Raw genomic sequence first — 17,160 nt, forward strand, 5'->3', positions numbered from 1 at the left:
AATCACCAGACGTGGCTCTGTGGTTCAAGTGGGAGAGCACCAGCCTTGAACAAAAAAAGCCAGGTAGGAGTAGAGTGAAAAGTCCTGAGTTCAAGCCCTGGTAAAGAAAGAAAGAAAGGAAGGAAGAAAGGAAGGAAGGAAGGAAGGAAGGAAGGAAGGAAGGAAGGAAGGAAGGAAGGAAGGAAGGAAGGAAGGAAGGAAGGAAGGCAGGCAGGAAGGAAGGGAGAGAGAGGGAGAGAGAGGGAGGGAGGGAGGGAGGGAGGGAGAAAGGAAGGAAGGAAGGAAGGAAGAAAGGAAGGAAGGAAGAAAGGAAGGAAGGGAGGGAGGGAGGGAAGGAGGGAGGGAAGGAGGGAGGAGGAAGGAGGAAGGGAGGGAGGGAGGGAAGTTCTGGAATTCTAGCCTTGAAAAGCAGTTGATGCTGTCATTTGCAAACTTGGAGGATTCTGCACTGAGTGGAATACAGTAAGTTGGCCACAGAAAGACACATGTCTCATGGTGCCACTTGTCTAACTTGTCTACTTTTGTTTCTAAAGTGCTGGGGGCCAAACCCGGGCCTGCATACACTAGGCGACCGCTGCTCCACACCTAGCTGCCTGTGATCTCAGCACTCCGGGAGGAGCACAGAGTCGCAGTTGGCTGTGCTAAGGGTGCCAGGGCTTCCTGGCAAGCTGTCCTGGGGTTGAGGGGGGAACGTGGGGAGGCGTTAGCCATGGGAGCAGGGCCCGCTGTGCTGCAGAAACGCATTCCAGCCGAGGTCTGTCCCTCAGCACAGTGCATGGGAGGAAGCCCAGCTCCAGAAGTCAAATATCACTTGCCTTCGCTCATCTGTGGACTCTAGACACATGCATGTGCACACGGGCACACGGGCACCACATTTTCTTCATCTGACAGCTAGTTTCCATCCGTTGCCCACCAGTGTGACATTTGTAATTAAGTGAATAAATTAGCCTTGCGGAATCCTTCCTTGTGAGGGGGGGCAGCCTAAAGAGGGAGCTTGTAAGCAATCCAATTAGGAGCATAGTGTACCCCCAAACTCTCCAAAGTTCCCGCACCCAGTTCTTGGCAGGGAAGGAGGCCGTACTGGGCTTGAATTCAGGATTTTGCATTTGCTAGGTACGTGCTCTACTATTTGCGTCATGTCGTGGTGTGTGTGTGTGTGTGTGTGTGTGTGTGTGTGTGTGTGTGTGTGTGTGTGTGTGTGTGTGTGTGTGTGTGTGTGTGTGTGTGTGTGTGTGTGTGTGTGTGTGTGTGTGTGTGTGTGTGTGTGTGTGTGTGTGTGTGTGTGTGTGTGTGTGTACCCGCCAGTCCTAAGTGCTGTCACTACTAAGCTTTTGTACTCAAGGCAAGTACTCTACCATTTGAGCCACAGTTCCACTTCCAGTAATTAATTGGAGATAGTCTCACAGGCTTTCTTGCTGGCTTCAAACCTCCATCCTCAGGTCTCAGCCTCCTGAGTAGCTAGGATTATAGGCGTGAGCCACCAGTGCCCAGATCTAGTTATTTTTTTTTTTAGACAGATTTTTGCTTTTTGCCCAGAGCAGCCTAGACTGTGGTTCGCTATGTATCCCTCCCACCAGAGCTGGGATGACGGGTACACGCCAGCACACACAGCTTTGTATTGATTGCGATGGGGTCTCTTGTGAGCTTTGTGCCCAGGCTGGCCTGGAACTGTGATCCACCCAATATCAGCCTCCTGAGAAGCTAGGATTACAGGCATGAGTCACTGAACTTGGTTCCCAGCCAGTTGTTACACTGTGGGCCTAGGGAATCAGAGCAGCAAGGGTGATGGCTGGTGTGCAGGTATGAGCCTCAGCCCAGATGTGTACAGATGTGTGTGGGTCCCACGTGGTTTGACGTTCTGAGTCCATGCATTCCATCCGGCCCAGAGCTGGTCCAACAGTCATGGCGGATCACCCCCACTTGGGCTGAAAGATGCCCCCGCCCCGAGAAGAGTCACAGGCAGCCCCTCTGGCCCTCCCTCCCCCCTAGGCCTTGGGAGAGGCCATCCCCTCCCCACTTGGGTCCTTAGAATGCACCGCCAAGGCACAAGCCAGCTGTCACTGAGGCACTTACAGCATACCACGGAAAAACCAAACCACTGTTATTATACTTAATAACCAGTTTCCACCTCATCAACTCATTGGCGTCTGACAGGCGTTGTTAGGGTGTCAGCTCCTTCGGCCTAACAAGTCAGCACTGGCAGGGGGCAGGGGAGCTGGGGTGGGGGGTGTCGCCAACCTCCTGTGATTTATTCCTTCCTCCTCCAGCCCCCAACCCGAGGACGCGCACACAAGGGCAGCCGAGGCCGGACCACCCTCTGCCCACCGGGCTTAGGAGCTTAGCAGATCTCCAAGCACAGGGAGGCCTGGGAGAGGGGCTTCTGAACAGAAGACCCCGGCATGGGTCACCTGCTTGGAGCCTCACTCTTATCCTGTGACCTTGAGTGACCTACACCATCTTTCTCTGCCCCAGTTTCTCCTTTAATGAGAGCTGAACTCTCACAGCTCCTCCCCAGGGTTAATTGGATTGAATGAAGGTAGACATTACAGAGTTGTTATTGAGGGGGAAGATGCAGAGGTTGAGGGACCCCAGGGACCAGACTGTGGGACCATTAGGAACTAAAACCACTGAGAGACACGTCTGCACCCACTTCTCCCGTGGGGGCCAGGGAGGTCTTTTAGAGCCATCATTAAACTAGCTAAGAATAATAAAAACTTAGCATGGTCTTGCTTTCACCTCAACGTAACATCAGAGAGGTTATGACATGTACCCAAGGTAGCTCAGCATGGAGGTGGGCTTGGAGGCCGAGCAGTAGGAATGGAACCTGAGATCTCCAGCTCCTCACTTCCCTCCCCCTCTCCCCTGCCCTAGTATCTAAGGCAAAGTCCCCTGAGCTGGGGGGGGGGGGGGGGGGGATGCCAGGCTGGGACTCTCCAGGGTCAGAGGTCCATCCTAAAGCATCAGTGACCCCTAGAGCAATTCAGGGATGGAGGCCAGGGCCTGCAGCCGCCAAGATGCAGTGGTCTGCCAGTGCCTCTGAGTCCAGGCCGCACGCGCCACACCCTCCACAGAGCCCCGCCAAAATGGCAGTGCGCACCGTTTGGAGCACACAGGGCAAGGCCCCTCCTCTGCAGCACAGGCCTGAGGTGGTACAGTGCTGCCATCTTTTGGCCATGGGCGGTACTGCTACCCCAGCCACCAGGTGGGGCCAATCCAGCCTCTGCCTCCCCTGGTACCCAGGAGGGCCGACTACCTCCCAGAAAGGGCCAGCCAGCCACCCTGGTAGGGCGGCCTCTCCAGAGGATGCGGCCGGTCATATCCCCCCTCCCTCCTCTTCCGCTCACTTCCTCCTACATGCAGCACTGTCTTCAGGCACCGCTGGAGATGGAACCCCACAAACTTCTTTATGCCCACTTCTTTATAGCCTCAAACTGCCGTCCCTCAGTCTCTGCCTCCCAAGTGGTTAGGATTGCAGGCCCGAGCCACCGCCTCCCGGCTAATTTCGTGATTTTCTACAATGACCATCGCAACACATAATTTGTTTATAGATGTGTCGGAAAGTAAGTTTGCTTTCAAGGAGCAACTCAATGACCCCGCGATCAGATGGGGACTTGTCTTTCACAGGAAAAGAAAAGCAGCTCAGAGGTATTGACGTGTCCAAGATCATGCCACAAGTTAGTGGACAAGATGGACTGGAACTTCCCTCTGAATAGGGGCTTCTCCTTCAAGAAGAGCTGGATGATTCCAGGCCTTCCAACTAGGGTAGGATCCCCCCCTGTCAGTCAATTGTGACACCAGAGATTTCCATTTGTCCCACATATGTAAGCCTCACAGGGCGTGAAGCTTATATGCCCTGCTCCCTGAGGCACCAGGTCCATTACTATATGTGGCACATAGCAGCTTCCACGACTATATGTTAAATGAATAACAAAATTATCAAGGAAGGCTTCAAGGATGGGGGTGGGGGTGAAGTGGACATCTATTTTTTTTAAGGCAGTAGAAATGGATCACAGAAAAGGTGAGGATCACTCCAGGAATGGGAGAATGGCGCTAACAGTTAGTTACGTGTTCCCAAATGTCTACAGGGGAGCGAAGGGGAGAGCTGGGATGCAGAATGTCTGAGCTAAGTCCAGTTCCCTGATGTAAAACCAGGCCGAGTCCCTCTCTAGAACCTGGGAGGACCTGCTGAGGACTGGAGCCTGGGTTCAGCCTGGCTGAGTCTGTCAGGGTCTGAGCACGACCAAGCTGGGTGGGGGTCCGGCCGGCCAGGCCGGGTGATCCTGGATGGCTGCCTCCTTCCCAGGCCTGTGTTTAGAAGCCCCTGGTAGGTGTCGGGTCAGCCTGATTCTCCAGGGCTCTAATCTAGAGCCTAAGGGCAGGGACGGTCTAGAAATGCTGAAGCCCAGGGGAACACGTGAGGGGTCCTGATGTATGCAAGGTCTTGTTTGCCCAGCCCTTGGTCATAGTCCTATTGCCGTGGGAACACACAGATGCATTACGATGGATGATCGTGGGAAAAAGGGAAGCGCCGACTATGTTTAGGTACGGATACGAACATCTGAGAGAGAAAATATCAGCAGGGGGAATGAAAAAGAAAACTTATGAAAGGAAAAAAAACCTTTTCTTGATTTTTCTGGGGGAAAAAAAAAAAGCTCTCAAAAGATTCTTGGAAGTAGCTTTCTTTCCACCTAGAACATTTCAGAATGCTTATCTCACGAGGAAGCCCTACGCGCCTCCCTCCACCCCCGTCAGGGAGAAGCCCACATATCGAAGACGAGCTGTAGGCAAGCCCTGGGACAGGTCCTTTGGTGGCAAAAATGGGGTTACCTGTAGATCACGGGCACCTGTAGCTCCAGGAAACCTGCCAGCCAATAGTATCCACCCAACACACAGGAAGCAGGCCAGGCTGGCCACCACGGGAAACTAGTCTATCCTAAGGCTTGATATATAATTGGAAAGTGGGGTCCACAGGCTAATATGGGGGCCACCTATCCTGGGGTCCAGATGTTGCTTCCCTCTCCCCAAAGCCCTTTAGCACCAACTATATGGAGGGCAGGCGCCAGTGAGCCCCGGGGGGAGCTGAGCACGGCCATCTTGGCTGCTCTAACATTTCTGAATTCCCACAGGAAAGAGGACAAATGAGCGACCCAGAGAAAACAAAGGGAGACCCAGAGAGAGAAAGAACGATGGAGAAACAAAGACAAATGGGAGGGAAACGAGGGAAGAGACAGGAGACCAAGAAACAAGAAGCAAAGGTTCCAGAGAAGGGAGAAAAGAAAGGGAATGAGACAAAGGACAGCGCCCCCCCACCCCCCACCAGCCCTCCCTGCAGTAACAGCTGAGAAACAGGAGGCAGAAAGAGGAGGCAGAGACTGCAAAGCCGCAGGGTAACCTTGGAGACAGAGCCAGGAAGATGGGCACAGGGAGGGGGGCACTCCCAGAAAGGGGGAGGGGGGTGACGCCCAGCAACAGGTCCCAGCCTCCCAGGAGGGAGGGAAGAGGAGGGGCAGGAAAAGACGAGGGACATCGGCCAGAGAGAGAGATGGGGGATGAGCTGGGGGAAGGGAGAGGGGGACAAAAGATTCCAGGAAGAAACATAGAGGCCTGAAGATAGGTCAGAATAGAGAGACGTTTTCACTGAGAATCCATTTTGGGCAGAGGGAGCAGGGAGGAAAACCACGGGGATGGGGGGAGGCCGGCCACAGGGAGATGACGCAGCCAAATGGGCCATTCCTGCCCAAACCGGGAGGAGCCACAAGGTTGGGTCTGGGCAGAGGGACACAGGTAGAAGTGGGTCAAATGGGCAGGGAGCCGGATGACCCCTGCCTGCAGCTGGGACACGGAGCCTGGGCCTCAGCCGGCTGGGGGGAGGGGAAGGGGGGAAGGGCACGACCTGCCCTGTCTTCCCAGATTCTGGCTTTAACTTGCTTTGACTCTGGGAAGGCTTGGCTTGGGCGGGAGGTGCCAGATCTCAGCGGCAGGGAGGAGAGAGAAGCGCAGTTTGAATCTGCATCTGCCATTCATCAAGCTGTGTGACCTTTGACAAATCATTACTTTAACGAACCATCCCTTCCTTAGTTTGCAGAACTGTTGGAGATTCTGGATAGCTGTGTCATTCCTGGCATATAATAGATGCTCGGTAAGTGGTAGCTTTCCTTATCATAAAGAATAAGGACATGAAGAGGACCAAGTGTAGCTCCAGTGGTCTCTCTCTTTCTCTCTCTCTCTCTCTCTCTCTCTCTCTCTCTCTCTCTCTCTCTCTCTCTCTCTCTCTCTTTCACACACACACACACAAATAATGATAATAGTAATAATAATAATAATTACTATTATTATTATAATTAGAACCAGGCACCAGTAGCTCCCATCTGTAATCCTAGTTAATCCTGTGTAATCCTACACAGGTAGCTGAGATCCAGAGGATCACAGTTCAAAGCCAGCCTGGGCATTAAAGTCAACAAGACTCCAATTAAACAGCAAAAAGCAGGGCTGGAAGTGTGGCTCAAGTGGCAGAGCACCAGCCGTGAGCAAGAAAGTTCAGAGAGTAAAAGGCCCTGAATTCAAACCCTGGTCCCATTTAAAAAAAAAAAAAAACTTCAAAGTTAACAAGTGAATAGAAGGAATGAGTTCCATTCTACTGCATAGTGGGTGAGTCTAATTAACAGCATGTATCTTTCAAAACAGCTAGACAGTTTTGAGTGTTCTTGCCACGAAGAAAGAGTAAATGTATGAAGTGATGGACATGCTAATTATCCTCGTCCAATCATTTCACAACGCATACACATTCCGAAATATCACACCACATAAATATGCACAATTATTATGGTGATCGAAGATATTAAATAATGTCTTTGAAAATATGTTTTAAATGCTTAATTCCCTTCCACTGAGTATGAGCAAGCAGTGACTCGCTTCAAACCAAGAGTCTGTGGCAGGGGTGGCAGGGGAAGGCAGCTGCTGCTCCGTGCTCGTCCTCTCCGGGGTCAGTGGGCGGGCGAGGGGATGAGGCTGCCTTCAGCCTCCTTGGTTTCTTTGCCCTGGCTCCTGAGCTGCTCACATCTTTTATAAGTTTAAGAGGAAGTTTAAGAAAAGTTTAAGAGGATCACAAAGGCTCAAGAGCTATGTGCATAGGGTCGCATAAAATGATAGTTATTAAAATGAACTCCAAGAAATGGAAGTGGGTTGTTTTTCTATTTTACTGTTTGTGGTTCTTTTATTTCTTTTTTTCTCTTTGGTTTATTCCCTTTTGTTTCTGATTTCTGTGCCCTTTATCTCGAATATATGTTTATCTGATTTGGGGGAGGAAAGGGAAAAGCACAGAAATGGTTGGACAAAGGGTGAGCCAATTTAGCAGTGATACTCACCAGACACTATGTTGAAAATGAACTTTACAACTTGGGGGGGAAGGCAGTTGGGAGGGGGGAAACTGCGAGAAAATGCGAGACAGGGTAACACTGTTCAAAAACAAATGTATTCGTTACCTGACTTATGTAACTGTAACCCCTCTGGACAGCACCTTTACAATTAAAAAATGTATGGTAAAAGAGGGAGAGAGAGAGAAGTTTGAGAAAGGGTTTAGGCCAGGCCCTAGAGGCTCACGCCTATAATCCTAGCTACTCAGGAGGCTGAGATCGGAGGATCCTGGTTCAAAGCCACCCTGGGCAGGAAAGTCCTTGAGACTCTTATCTCCAATAAACCACTAGAAAACCGTGGCGCAGTGGCTCAAGCGGTAGTGCGCCCGCCTTGAGCTGAAGAGCGCAGGGACAGCACCCAAGCCCAAAAAAGAGTTCAGTGGTCTTTGCTGTGTAGTGGGAATCCTCCACCTTGTTTATAGAGCAAACCTTGGCCTTGACTCCCTCCCTTCTCACCTCAACCCGGGTCCTTCAGGAAGGCTCAGGCACTGTACTCCGCTCTACCAAGCCTCAGTCTCTTCATCGGTCCAACAAGGCCAATGACAGTGCCGAATCCGCATCCGAGCAGTAGCTGTGAGGGCACACAGGATGCGCTAGGGTGGGGAAGAGTGGCCTTGTGGACTCTCTCACTCCTAAATATGCTATTGTAGACAGGACTTAAACATATCAGCGTCTAGACTTCGGTCATAGAAAGAAAGATGTCTAATCTTTTTCTGAGGCCTTTGTAGGGTTTCTTGGTGTACACACACACACACACACACACACACACACACACACACACACACACACACACACACACACACCACACACTGTCCTCCCTGTAGTCTTATCTGCCTTGTTCCATCCAGCAGTATCTCTCTACTCACCAGCAGACCTCCCACATCCGTGTCCTGTGCATGGAGGGGAAGAAGATGACTGGATGGATGGAGGGATGGAGGGATGGATGGGTGGAGGGATGGGCGAATGGATGGAGGGATGGATGGATGAATGGAGGGAGGGAGGGAGGAAGGGAGGGAGGGAGAGAGGGAGGGAGAGAGGGATGGGTGAATAAGTGGGTGATGGGTGGATGGAGGGAGGGAGGGATGGGAAAGTAGATAGATGGATGAATGGATGACTGGAGAGATGAATAGGTGGGGAAGTAGATGGGTAGGTAAATGGACAGATGGGCAAGTAAATGGCTGGATGGGTGGGTGGATGGATGGATGGTTTGAGACTGTCCTTGACTCTAAGGCTGATGCCAGACCTCAGTGTGTACAGAGAGAATTCCTCTCCTGCAGAGAAAGATGAAAGAATGAAACATCAACCATCCTACAATTCCTTGTTCATTGTAATTGCACACACTCCTGGTGCATTTATCAACTTCACCTCATTAGGCCACCCTGGCACCATCTCTGGGAGGGAGGATGCTGAGGGAAGCAAGGCTGCTCTCCGGAGATGGGAGGGAAGAGAAGACTTTTAAGTAGGTCAGAAGCCTGAGCTCCTCATGGTCAGGAGTCCAACCCAAGGGGAAAACAGTTGAAGCTGGGCCTCACACCATGACCTCGAGCCCCTGAAGTCCAGATTCTCTGGGGGTGAGCAGCGGGGTGAGGAAAGCAAGCAGAGCCTCATACAGGACTCCTCCAGGTGTGGCCACCGCCCAGCCCATACCCCAGAGATACCCAGAGCAGTTGTGGCTGCCTGTGGCTGGGAGATTATCTTAGTGTCATGGAAAGATCCCAGGGCTTAAGTCAAAAGCCTTGGATCAAAGATACAACTCTGACAACTAGAATAAGTCATTTGACCTCTTTGAACCTCATTGGGATGAGGTTAGATTGGATGATCGTATAAATTTCCCTCTCATCTCTCAAGACTCATGAATCCAGAAGATAAGCTTCAAGGTCATTCAAGAGCTTGATCTAGATCGTGGGATGGACTCACGAGAGTTCTGCTACCCGCTGGCCACCTGGGGGCCTGAATGATTCACACATGCAAAGCGTGACTGGTTCCCAAGCAGAGCCTGGAGCCTGGGCTGGGGTTGGCAGAGACGGGAGTCAAGGGGCATGCCACACACCCTGTCGGGAGCTGGTACTCTCCCAGCCCCAAAGCTTCCAGGTAGAGTGGCTGTGTAATGCTCCCAGAGGGGCTCGTGGCTCATCCTCCCCGACCCCAGTCCTCAAGAGCCCAGCAGAAGCTGCAGACACAGACAGGCCCTGCCCCAGCCAGCGCCTTCAATGCTGATCCCTGTGCTCCCTGCTCGGAGTGCCACCGGACCGGTCCAGACAGCACGGCCAGCGGACAGCATCGCAGTGCCTCCGCTCCCCCAGGCCAGACTCCAGCGATGAGGAAAGTGCTCCTCCCTGAATCCTGGCCTCGAGGGTTCCAACACGGAGCCAGAGAAGAGAGGGGCAGCTCTCACCTGCCAAAGCCAGGGAAGGGGAACAGACTAGGGTGTGAATGGGAAACAGACTCGGTATGGACTCCTTGCCTCCCTCTGGGACCCCTGTGCCAGGGCATCCTTCGTGCCTGGCTCCAAACACACACACCCCACCACCACCACCAGTCAGCCAGTGCTGCAGTCAACTGCTAAGCCCAGGGAGGGGCAGGAGAGAGATGGGACTCTTTGCTCTCTTGCTGTTCTGTGGCTGTGAGGGACAACAGACATGGGGGGGGGCTGAAACCTGACACTCCCCTCCCCACCCCACCCACCCCCCATCCAGAGGAAACCCAGCCAACCAGACAGGAAAGCCTAAGGCATTCCTGGCTTAGAGACTGGCTTCTTCTGTCATCAGAACCCTGCCTCTAGTGTGCCAATGGTCTCCCTAAGAGCCCTAGCCCTCTGGGTGTGAGCTTCCCCACACAGACCCAGAGAGCATCCATCCCCACCGCCTGGCATTACCGTTACTGTTGTGGAAAGGCTCAGAGGAGTTGTATGACTTCTCCCAGCTCACACAGTAGGTCACGCAAGAACACGAATTCGCACACCCACTGAGAATGACCCACAAGGTCATTCACAGATGCACCGTTGACATAACCTATGAAAGTCACAGACCCTCCAGGTGAACACGAGGCCTGGGTGTCAATGTGCAAACAGGATTTAGCAGGCTTGGCTTCCGTCTGGATGGAAAACAGCCCTCCAGAGCCTCGGTCCCTGGCTGGTGGGGCTATTTTGGGAGATTCCAGAAATTTTGGGAGGCAGCTGAAGGGAGTTCCTAAGTCACCTAGGACAGACTTTTGGGGCAGGGCTCTTGTTCCTAACCTCCAACTCTCTTCCTCTGTCTTTCTCCCTCCTTCCCTCTCCCTTCCTCCTCTCCCCATCCACTTTCTCTCCATCATGATGTGAGGTGCTCTGCCAATGGACCAAACTGCCACAGCGAAGCAAACTCTCCACAACTGTGGGCCCAAAGTAAATCCTTCTTCCCTTAAGCTATCTGTGTCCAGGATTTGATGAGAGCAATACAAAAACTGATACAGCTCCCGGCGCCCATCCATGGACTAGCTAGTGGCCATGCAACCTCCTTTTACCTCATCTCCAACAGCCAAAGAAGACAGGGAACGTACACGGATCCTCAGTTGCTCTGAGGATTTAATGAGTTCTCCATGCACTCAATACCGGAAGAACACTTGCATCACCTTCTACAGGTATTCTTGACATCCAGGGAGCCTAAGACTCCAAGAGGAGCACCCACCCTCCCGGGACTCCTTACGAATGCCCAGGTGTGCCCTGCTTGGCTTTCCTCCACTGGATTGGCTGTGAGGGGAGGGTCCGGGGAGGGTTCCGCCCACTCCTGTCTCCCATCACCACCTGGGCAGTGCTGCCTGCAGTTCCAGGAAGCAGCCCCTTCCCTCTCTCCCTGCCCGCCCTTCTGCCCGGGAATCAATGCAATCCCCTAAAAGCTCATAACTCGGAGGTAATTATAAGAAGCATCAATTACCCAGCAATGTGGATTTCATGAATTCAATTAATTTGCATGGCGATCAATATGGGTAGGTTTACTGGGGTCCCCCGGGGAAGTTAGGACATTGTTCTGTACACTATTGATTTTACAATGTAAAACAAAAACCTCTCTCCTCGAATTCATAGATGCCCATTCAGCCATATTAACTTTCAGATCATTTATTTTTGTATGTCTTTCAACTCTGTTTGTTGCTATCACACAAATGCAGAGTATTACATTGTAGGGAATAATTGAATCAATAGCCATGTTACCGCAGCCCCCCGCCCCCACCCCGTTCCTGGAAGAGGAGCTGCCTGACCGGCTATGAGCCTTCCAACATTCGTCCTCTCCCCAGCCAGTCCCCGGTCAACCACTCCTTCCTCAAACTCACCTAATCCTTCCAGACAGCTCTAAAGTACAGGGCGGGATTAGATAACAGGAAGAGGCATTTCTGATGGTAGACAAAACTTTTGAAGAGCTGGAGGCCTTCCCTTTCCTTGAGAACTTGTCTCCAATGAAGGACTAAGTCTAGGTCTGGCTCAATGGCTCCTCTGGTACCTCTGGGTACCAGATTATTCTTTTCCTTCCACAGAAGCAATAAGATTGAGGCCACAGCACTTCCTAAGTGTTCTCCTACTGCATACTCTTTTTTTTTTTTTTTTTTTTTTGGGTCCAGTCGTGGGGCCTGAACTCTGGGCCTGGGCGCTGTCCCTCAGCTCTTCAGCTCAAGGCTAGCGCTCTACCACTTGAGCCACAGCGCCACTTCTGGCTTTTTTTTGTTTTTGCTTATGTGGTGCTGAGGAATCGAACTCAGGGCCTCAGGCCTGCAAGGCAAGCGCTGTACCACTGAGCCACCTTCCCAGCCCTCCTACTGCATACTCTTGGACAAAGTCAAGTTTAATGGTGGTCATCAAAAAACTAAGGAACCCAGTTCACACCTGTCATCCTACCTACTCAGGATACTGAGATCTGAGGATTGAGGCTCAAAGCCAGCCCAGGCAGAAAAGTTCATGAGACTCTTATCTCCAATTAACCACCGGAAAACCAGAAGTGGCGCTGTGGCTCAAAGTGGTTGAGTGCTAGCTGTGAGCAAAAGAGCTCAGGGACAGTGCCCAGCTCCTGAGTTAGTTCAAGACCCACAACCAATCAGAAAACAAAACAAAACTAAGGGACCTACCAGGTTGAGCTGCTAGTGCTCCCCAGTTCTGGGCTTAAATCCTATTCTCCCTTAACCAAGCCAGCCAAGTTCAGGCTAGGCTCTGGATAGCACTCAGAGATACACACACACACACACACACACACACACACACACACACACACACACACACACACACACACACACACACACACACACACACACACACACACACACACACACACTCTCTCTCTCTCTCTCTCTCTCACTCTCTCTCTCTCTCTCTCTCTCTCTCTCTCTCTCTCTCTCTCTCTCTCTCTCTCTCTCTCTCTCTCTCTCTCTCTCTCTCTCTCTCTCTAACCCACAGAAGCCAGGGCTACCTCACTCCACACACAGAGTTCCAGCTCAGCACAGCACCCCCGCTGCCAGGGTCTGGAGAGGAAAGAGAAGCCTGTTTTTAATTTGCCTTTGCCCCCCACCCCCCACCAGGATATTAGACAGCTAAACAGCCTGCGCCTGTTTCCTTCAGATAACCAGTTCCTGACGATCCTCCTAATTGTCCCCAGAATCTCAGCACCAGTGTATAGAGTAGGTCATTTAACCAACAGTACACACAACTAAATAAAAATCCATTTTCCAAGAGAAAATTCTATTCTTATCAGAGTTTTGCAAGAGGGTTGCGAGCAGCCTATGTTAATTGAAGCTTTGATGTTTGTAGGAGGAGGCCTCTAATCAACGCCACAAAAGAGACCCTATTCACTGCAGCAAGCCCCTAGGCCAAGGGATGGACGGTGGGGATGGTGTTAGAAAGCAGTGTTACGGGGCAGGGGTGCCAAGGTCCAAGGCCAGGCCAGGGCTCAGGCTGGCTGGATACCACAGGGTTCCAACCCACCACAAAGATGACAGAGAGAAAGGCACCTGGGGTAAGGCGCCAAGAGGCTAGAAGCGAGCGGGGCGCAGGGTGAGACTACTTCAGTCTGCACAGTTTAAAGTGTCCAAAACGTATAAGATTCCCTGTGATCCGTTTGTAAAATACTCTTCATATCACTTGACCTTTTAAGTGGGGCATCTTAGCCCATTTTGCAAGCAAAGAACTGCAACTTGAAGCAGCTAAATGTCTTGGCCAGCGCCTCACGAGTGGAAGGCGCTCACAGTTGTCATCCTTATTACTTGGGAGACTAAGATCAGGAAGATTGTGGTTCAAGGTCAGCCCAGGTAGAAATATCCATGAAACTTCATCTCCACAGAGGGGAAGCTGGACAAGGTGGGAAGGACCTGTGATCCCACAGTGACATGAAGCCTAAAATAGGCGGATCTCAGTTTGACATATTCTTGGGTGAGAAGTGAGACCCAATTCTAAAGTATAAGCAGGGGTGGAGGTATGACTCCATGATATCACACTCACGGAGCAAGTACCAGGCCCAGCGTGGACAAATGACGCTGCCATGTGCCACTGGGATATTGTAGATGTTTATTACGCAGCACAAGTAAGTGGTAGCTATCTGATACACCAGTTTAGTTGGAATCTTTTCTCTCCATTCCTGAGCTCTCAGCTGAAGCAGATGTCACATGTCCTGTGGAAGTCTAGGCTGAGTCCTTCGCCTCTGGTATAGGCCAGGACCTGGTGCTCCTCCCGGGTCTCCCACAGCACCCCAGTTGCCCTCCCTGAAGACGGGCGGCACTGCTTTGTCTTTACCATTTCACTCTCCTGAATGGGGCCCTGGGTTCTGGGCTCCACATGTTAATTCGCAGAGATCCCATGACCATCACCCAAAGTGCAGAATGGGACGCCTGCGCATGCGCTCTTTTGCTCCCGGCGGTCTCTCGCACACACACGCAGACTCCAACCCCACCGTTTCCTAGGGGCCCCTCGCTTGGTGACGAAGCGGTTTTTGAGCCACTTTACTCCATCTTTCTGCAATATCCTCCAGCAAATCAAGCATCCCCTTCTTGGGATGTTTTCAATCTGTTTTATGTTGATTTTAATTAAAGAATTCGAAACCGAACAAACAGTTCCTAGCAGGTGGCCATACAAGTGTGAAATAAGCAAACTGTTTTATCTGCCACAAACTCTGCTAGTAAATTTCTTCAAATTAATCCCAGCCTCCAAAAGTCTGCTGATTCCAAGGAGAATGCTAGGCAAATCGCTGCCAGCCTCCAACTACTTGCTCTGGTGACAGTCCTGCAGCCAAGGACCGGTGGTGTCCCCCTTGACTCTCCACCCCCAGCCACCGTGTCACCCAGGCCCCTCTGGGCACAGACATCTATCCGCACAACCTCTCATAGCTAGAACCAAGCTCACGTGGCCACACCCCCAAGCTCCGTGGCCAGGAAAACAGTAGGATGGCCGGATGCCCAAGGAGGCCCACACATGTCTATGCCAGCCTTTTGCTCACCTGAGCCAGCCCACCTGTTACAGGACCAGACTTTAGGGGCCAGGCCAACGCTTGCTTCCTCTCCCTTGCTCCAACCGTCTGAATGAGAAAATGAGAACACCTGGTCCCCACCAGGTACAAGAGGAAAAGGACCGCCTTGTTCGCCACTGATACAAGTGGGCATTAGCACAGCGGCGCTGGAGGCCGATGCCAGTGCAGAGTACACGCTGTTCTGATTTTCTTCCCCTACTTTTGGATCCCCAAATGCCACATGTAGAACTCGGCCTGAATAAAAGAAAAATCAAGGTGTGGTAAGGAATGTTTACCTTTTCAGTATTTACCTAACAACAAGAACTGGGAATCATTTGTTGTTCATCAATAATGCATCAGTTAAATTATGGTTCACCCCTAATGTTGGTTATAAATATTGGTTATAAAATAGTATTTACTCATGTGGAAAATATTCTTGTGCTTTTATAGTGAAAAAAGCAGGAGGCAATGTATGCTACATGAATTCTTTTTCCTCTTCCTGTTTTACAGGCGTGTATGAATATATAATATTCCATATGTGCTTATTATTCTTTACACAGTACATATTATACATGTATGTGTAGCATATTATCATCCTATATGTAATATATTCTGCCTATGTATATTCTATATATAGTATAAATATTGCATATGTATTCATCTCGATATATAATACACAAGATTATAACATATAAATACATGCATAAGCAAAACTTACCAAAAGAACAAAAAATGTTAACTGTGGTCATCTGTCTAGGCATTGTAAATATAAAAACTATTTCTTTTTACCCTTCTTCTTTTTCTTTTTGTGCCAGTACTAGGGCTTGAACTCAGGGCCTGGGCACTGACTCTAAGCTCTTTTGCTCAAGGCTAATGCTCTATCACTTAATTGGAGACAAGAGTCTTTTCCTGTCCAGACTGGCTTTATACTGTGATCTTCAGATCTCAGCCTTCTGAGTAACTACAAGTATAGGCATGAGCCACTGGCGCCTGGCTCCCATCTTTTCTTTTAAAATCGTTACTTTAGGGCTGGGAAGGTGGCTCAGTGGTAGAGCGCTTGCCTTGCATGCATGAGGCCCTGGGTTTGATTCCTCAGCACCACATAAGCAAACAAAACAGAAAAAAGCCGGAAGTGGCGCTGTGGCTTAAGTGGTAGAGTGCTAGCCTTGAGCTGAAGAGCTGAGGGACAGCGCCCAGGCCCAGAGTTCAGGCCCCACGACCGGACCCAAAAAAAAAAAAATTACTTTATTACTTTTCTTTTTTGGAGACTTGGCAGGGGAGACCTCAGACCCGGGTTGTGGCACAGAAGTGACACACCACAGGGTCACGTTCTACCCGCTCTCGGTGCTACTCTAAAGCCAGCTCTGAGACATGAATCCCACACTGCCGACTTCCTAGTCTACATACCTGTAGAAAGGAATCCAGGTGACCTGTAAGGTTTTCCCAGCTTCCATCCCAGCATTACCGTGTGACCAGGAACTGGTCACAGAACTGGCTTTGATCCCATCTCTACGATGACTAGGAACAGGAAGCACAATGTTAGCGGCTAGCATCTGGTGTGGCTGCTTTCCCTGCTCATACCACACTCAGAACCATCAAGATCAATGCTGGACAGGCATCCACTATACATACTATACTACTATGCTGTTACACACTTCATGCAAAAGGACAGCACCGAATGACGACTGGTATTTCTACCAGACTGCAATTGTAGGACTGACCCCAAAGGCTAGTGGTATTTCAAAACTTTCCCCAGGAATGGAGTCATGTGTGCTCAAGGACAAACCACAGATCTAGTCAGCCACTAGTTCCTCCGCCAGGTTCTGGAAACCTCCCACTGGTCCCCTTGAAGCCTCCAGGGCCAGCACAGCCTTGAATTGTCACATCTGCATGGCAGCTGGCAGCAGAAGGGACCCTAGCTGCTTTGTAGCTAAACACCTAAATCTCACCAGAGGAACACAGCAAAAGTTTATCTCTTGCTCACAGCACTTCCCAGTGGGGGGGTCTGCACTACATCGCCATTCATAAACTTAGTCTCCTTCCATCTTGAAGCCCCACCCTCCTTTAAGACCACAAGGGCCAATAAACAGAGGAAGTAAGCAAAGATTACACAGACTATGTTCTGAAGGGTCATAGCAGGATGTAGCACCTCTGCTCACATCCCATTGTCCAGGACTCGCTCACATGACCATATGTACTTGCAAGGGAGACTGGGAAATGTGGTCCAGTGTGCACAGTCCCTAAGGAGAGGAGGCCCTGGCCCCTTCTCTCCCCTCACTGTCAGGTGACCATAC

General features: G+C 50.9%; 1 long non-coding RNA gene across 1 annotated transcript; it reads right to left on the minus strand.

Annotated features, from left to right (window-relative positions):
• Nucleotides 1-13,915: 13,915 nt before the first annotated feature.
• On the minus strand, nt 13,916-16,378 carry LOC138838784 (uncharacterized). The gene is made up of 2 exons (XR_011375753.1): nt 16,274-16,378; nt 13,916-15,121 (listed from the first exon to the last, which is right to left on the minus strand). It is a non-coding gene; the product is annotated as an uncharacterized lncRNA (long non-coding RNA).
• Between the last annotated feature and the right edge of the window lie 782 nt (nt 16,379-17,160).

This window comes from Dipodomys merriami, unplaced genomic scaffold (assembly GCF_024711535.1).
Source record: "Dipodomys merriami isolate MVZ:Mamm:240054 unplaced genomic scaffold, mDipMer1.0.p SCAF_29, whole genome shotgun sequence".
Taxonomy (NCBI): Eukaryota; Metazoa; Chordata; class Mammalia; order Rodentia; family Heteromyidae; genus Dipodomys; species Dipodomys merriami.